The sequence below is a fragment of the Trichechus manatus genome, unplaced genomic scaffold (assembly GCF_000243295.1).
Source record: "Trichechus manatus latirostris isolate Lorelei unplaced genomic scaffold, TriManLat1.0 scaffold00009, whole genome shotgun sequence".
NCBI classification, from domain to species: Eukaryota; Metazoa; Chordata; class Mammalia; order Sirenia; family Trichechidae; genus Trichechus; species Trichechus manatus.
The window spans coordinates 26,506,389-26,512,388 of NW_004443945.1; positions in this window are offsets into that span (position 1 = coordinate 26,506,389).

Sequence of the window (6,000 nt, forward strand, 5' to 3'; positions counted from 1 at the left end):
TATTAACCTAATTCTTATTTAATTTATATGCTGTATATATAATAGATTCAGAATAACAATATCAGTATTAAACCAAAACCAAACCCGTTTCCATCAAGTCGATTCCAACTCATAGTCAGTATAAAATTGTTTATATATATATATAAAGATACATATATTTTTAAGATAAAGATACAGGTTTAAATTATATATGATATACATTATTCGTAAGTATAATACAGAGTAGAGCTGTCCCATAGGGTTTCCAAGGCTATAAATCTTTACAGACGTAGACTACCACAGCTTTCTCCTACTGAGCGGCTGGTGGGCTCAGAACTACAGACTTTTTGGTTAGCAGATGAGTGCTTTAACAACTGTGCCACCAGGGCTTCTTATATAAATATATAAAATATATAAGTTTAAGCTATATATAAAGAAATATACATTATATATACATTTGCTTAGAATATACTTAGGCTATATCTCAACAGGGATGTTTAGTCAAAGTACTGAATTTTAAAGTCACTTGAAGCAATTTCTTGAATCTTGATTAAGCCACCACTAAGTATACCCTTAGATTCATTTGTTTAATCTTGGTTTTAAATTTTAGAGACACCTTTTTGTTTTCATTTTAATTTAACTTTGTCATATAATTACATAAAACATTGTACATAGTTCCTAAATCAATCAACCAACTGAGGTATATTCAGAGAAGTCTAGCTGCTATCCCTGTCCTCTATACCAATCTCCATCTCTCTCCTTAGAGGTAACTATGAAATTGATTTTATAGTTTATCTTTACATTTTTAAATTTAAGAAAATACGTATGGCTTTATATATTTTCTGAGATAATGGTAGAATACTGTATATACTTTTCTCCACCTTGCTTTTATTTTTCACTTAACATATCCTGAAAAATCACTCCTAATCAGTGTATAGCAATTTTCTTTATTTTTAATAGATGTACAGCACTTTAATGTGTGGGCATACCATGAAGTATTAAGTTGGTTTCCCTTTTGAAGGACATTTAGGTTATGTTCATTGCTATTGCAAATAGTGCTATAATCATTTTATGTATGTCTTTCATATTTTTGCTACTGTGTCTTTGGGATACATTTCCAGAAGTGGATCTATGGGTTAGATGATAAATGCATGTGGGATTTTGCTAGATATTGCCAAACTTCCACCAATAATGTATGAGACTGTCTTTTCCCTCACAGCCTCACCAACAAGGTATGCAGCCATTTTTTAGATTTTTTTTTCTTATTGACAAGTTAGAAATGGTATTTCAGTAGCGTTAATTTGCATTTCTTTTCTTACGAGTAACGTTGAACATCTTTTCATATGTTTAAGAATTATGTATACTTTTTTTTTCTGGGGACTGTATGTTCCTATCTCTGGCCCATTTTTCTGAAGAGTTTAATTTTTTTTTTTTTTTAGGAGCTCTTTACATGTTAGTAATATTAACTTTCTGACTAGGAAGTGAGTTTCATTTTTTTTTCCACTTTGTCCTTTGTCTTTATGCATTACTTATATTTTTAAATACCATGCATTTTTTTGTTTGTATGATTGATTGACTTTACATAATAAAAGCTATCAATATTTTCCCTTACTGTTTGTGGATTTTGAGTCATGGTTAGTAAGGTTTACCCGACTCCCAGGTTACAGAGAAAATCTGCATGAAATTTAAGCTTAGTAGATGGTATGAGAATTAGATCCAATTTTATTTTCCTGTATGGCTATCTAGTTATCTTAATATCACTTAATGAAAATTTCATCCTTTCCCATCTAATTTGAAATACCTTTTTATTGTATACTAACTTGCCATATACAACTTGGAATCTATTTCTGAATTTTACACTATGTTACATTAATTTATCTGTCCGTATTCATGAACCAACATATACTATTTTAATTACAGCAACTTTAAAAAATATTTTAATCTGGTAGGAGTGGTTTCTCCTCACTGCTCCTCTTTTAAGGGTTTTTCAGGCTGTTCTTTCCTATTATGCTCTTCCAAATAAATTTTATAATCAAATTGTCTAGGTCCCTAGCAAAACATAATGGTGTTTTTATAGAGAGCATATTGAATGTATAAATTAAGAAGAATTGACAACTTTTTGGTGATGAGTCTTTCTATCCAAAACCATGGGTATGGGCTTCTATTATGTCAAGTTTACTTTTGTTTCTTAGAGTTTTCCTTATATAGGTTTTGAACACTTTTTGTTGAGTATTTTATGATTAATAGAGAAATTGATATATAAAATATTAAGGAATTCGATTGCATTTTCACCTACAATGCATGTTCGTGTGCTACATTCCCCGTTTGCCCAAAGTATTACAGTACTTCTTATATCACTGGCTCAGGGACCATATTAACCAGTCAGAAGATCAAGCCTTGTAGAAAATGAATTGTTCAGCAACACGCTGACAAATGTGAAGTATTTAAAGTTCAGTCCTTTCTTGAGTTCTTCTTAATAAAGTAACAAGATGCAAATTTGTAATAGGAGATTATAACACCAACTATCAGTATTTAATTTTCATTGGTCCTATTTTTTCATGTATTCAAGTTATTAGTTATATTATTAGAAATCCTAAAGATTCTGAATTTTTCTTAAGAATAAAATTTTGGATTTTGGTGATCTTAAGATAGCACCAATTTGCGACTTCGATCTAATTAACCAGGACTTTACTATTATTTCACCAAATAAATAAAATTTCCAAATGAAGAACTTGACCAATTTCCTCTTGATTTTTTTTTCTTTTTTTTTTTAAACACAAACTAAATTCCCATGCGACCTGTCCTGATTTTCAGTGGCTGAAAATAATCTGCGGGGAGGCTTCTGAAAGCAGTCCAGTGCATACAACCTAGAGAGCTATACAGTATTCCCCCCTTTCCGTTGGAGATACGTTCCAAGGACCCCAGTGGATACTTGAAAACGCGGATAGTACTGAAACCTATTACATTATGATTTTTCCTATACATACATAACCGTCATAGTAGATCTGATAACCAGTACAGCTACTAAATGACTAACGGGCTGGTAGCATAAAGGGATGATTCACGTCCCGGGTAGGACGGCGCAAGATTTTATCAGCTACTCAGAATGGCAAGCAATTTAAAAATTATTAATTATTTCGGACCGTGGTTAACTGTGGGTAACAAACTGCGAAAAGCGAAACCGTGAGTAAGGGGGAGGGGGACGCTACCGTAGTTCTTCATTTAAGAAGAGGCTGTTTAAGCTTAATTATGCTTTGGCTTGTGCTACAGCCTCCAAACTTATTCATTAGCCCCCACAAGTAGTACAACAAAACCAAACATTTTCTGCTTCTTGAAGACTTATTTCCGAAACTCTTTTTTTAATTAAAAAATACGTTGACATCAAATAGACAAATCCAAAAAAGTTTTATGACCAGACTTGCACATGTGGAAAGAGTTCTGGCTTTCTCTGCACCTTCCTGAAGGTTGTCTTTTTTTTTTTTTTTTTTTTTTAACTGTGCTTTAAATGAAAGTTTACATTTCAAGTTAATTTCTCATACAAAAATGTATACACACACTGCTATGTGACCCTAGTTGCTCTCCCCGTACTGTGACAGCACACTTCTCCTTTCCACCCCGGATTCCCCATGTCCATTCAACCAGCTCCTAACCCTCTCTGCCTTCCCATCTCACCTCCGGACAGAAGCTGCCCATTTTGTCTCTTGTATCTACCTGAGCTAAGAAGTACACTCTTCACGAGTATCATTTTATGCCCCGTAGTCCAGTCTAATCTTTGTCTGAAGAGTTGACCTCGGGAATGGTTTTAGTGCTGGGTTGACAGAGAGTCTGGGGGTCACACTTTCTGGGGTTCCTCCGGTCTCAGTCAGACCATTAAATCTGGTCTTCTTACTAGAATTTGAGTTCTGCACCCTACTTTTCTCCTGCTACATCAGGGACTCTCTGTTGTGTTCCCTGTCAGGGCGGTCATTGGTGGTAGCCAGGCACCATCTAGTTCTGGTCTCAGGCTGATGGAGTCTCTGGTTCATGTGACCCTTTTGTCTCTTGGACTAGTATTTTCCTTGTGTCTTTGGTGTTCTTCATTCTTCTTTGCTCCAGGAGGGTTGGGACCAGTTGATGCACTTTAGATGGCCACTCACTAGCTTTTAAAACCCCAGACACCACTCACCAAAGTGGGATGCAGAACCTTTCCTAAATAAACTTTGTTATGCCAATTGACTTAGAAGTCCCCTGAAACCATGGTTCCCAGACCCCTGCACCTGCTACTCTCTCCCTCAAAGTGTTTGGTTGTATTCAGGAAACTTCTTAGTTTTTGGTTTAGTCCAGTTGTGCTGACTTTGGCTGTGGTGTGTGTAGTCCTTCCCTTCACCTAAGATAATTCTTGTCTACTATCTAGTTAGCGAATACTCCTCTTCCTCCCTCCCCACCCTAGTAACCATCAAAGAATGTTTTCTTCTGTGTTTAAAACTTTTCTTGAGTTCTTATAATAGTGGTCTTATATACTACTTATGCAACTGACTAATTTCACTCAGCATAACGCCCTACAGAATCAACCATGTTATAAGATGTTTCACGGATTCATCATTATTCTTTACCATTGAGTAGTATTCCCTTGTGTGGATATACCATAATTTGTTTATCCATTCGTCTGTTGATGCGTGCCTAGGTTGTTTCCATCTTTTTGCTATTGTGAACAGTGCTTCAATGAACATGAGTGTGCATATATCTATTCGTGTGACAGCTCTTAATTCTCTAGGATATATTCCAAGGAGTGAGATTGCTGGATTGTATGGTACTCCTTTTTCTAGCTTTTTAAGGAAGTGCCAAATCGATTTCCAAAGTGGTTGTACCATTTGACATTCCCACCAACAGTGTATAAGTGTTCCAGTCTCTCCACAACCTCGCCAACATTTATTATTTGGTGTTTTTTGAATTAATGCCAGCCTCGTTGGGGTGAGATGGTATCGCATTATAGTTTTGATTTACATTTCTCTAGTGGCTAATGATCGTGAGCATTTCCTCACGTGTCTGTTAGCTGCCTGAATGTCATCGTTGGTGAAGAGCCAGTTCATATCCTTTGCCCATTTTTTGATTGGGTTATTTGACTTTTTGTTGTTGAAGTTTTGCAGTATCTTGTAGATTTTAGAGATTAGGCCCTGATTGGATTTGTTGTAGCCAAAATTTTTTTCCCAGTCTGTAGATTCTCTTTTTACTCTTTAGGTGAAATCTTTTGATGAGTCTAAGTGTTTAACTTTTAGGAGCTCCAAGTTATCTAGTTTCTCTCCTGATGTTTGTACATTGTTACTTGTGGTTTGTATTCTACTTATGCCATATATTAGGACTCCTGGCATTGTCCTTATTTTTTCTCCCATGATCTTCATCGTTTTCAATTTTATGTTTAGGTCTTTGATCCATTTTAAGTTAGTTTTGGGGCATGGTGTGAGGTGTCTGTCTTGTTTCAGTCTTTTGCTGATGGATATCCATTTAAACTATTTGTTAAAGAGACTGTCTTTTCCCCAATTAATGAACTTTGGGCCTTTGTCAAATATCGGCTGCTCATATGTGGATGAATTTACATCCGGATTCTCAATTCTGTTCCATTGATCTATGTATCTGTTGTTGTACCAGTACCAGGCTGTTTTGACCACCGTGGAGGTATAAGAGGTTCTAAAATCAGGTAGTGTGAGGCCTCCCACTTTGTTCTTCTTCTTGAGTAATGCTTTACTTTCCGGGACCTCTTCCCTTTCCATATGAGGTTGATGATTTGTTTCTCCATCTCCTTAAAAACAGCCTTTGGAATTTGGATTGGGATTGCATTGTATCTGTAGATCGCTTTGGGTAGAATTGACATTTTCACAATGTTGTCTTCCTATCCATGAGCAAGGTACGTTTTTCCACTTATGTAGGTCTCTTTTGGTTTCTTGCAGTAGTATCTTGAAGTTTTCACTGTATAGGTCTTTAACATCTCTGGTTAGATTTATTCCTAAGTATTTTATCTTCTTGGGGGCTATTGTAAATGGTATT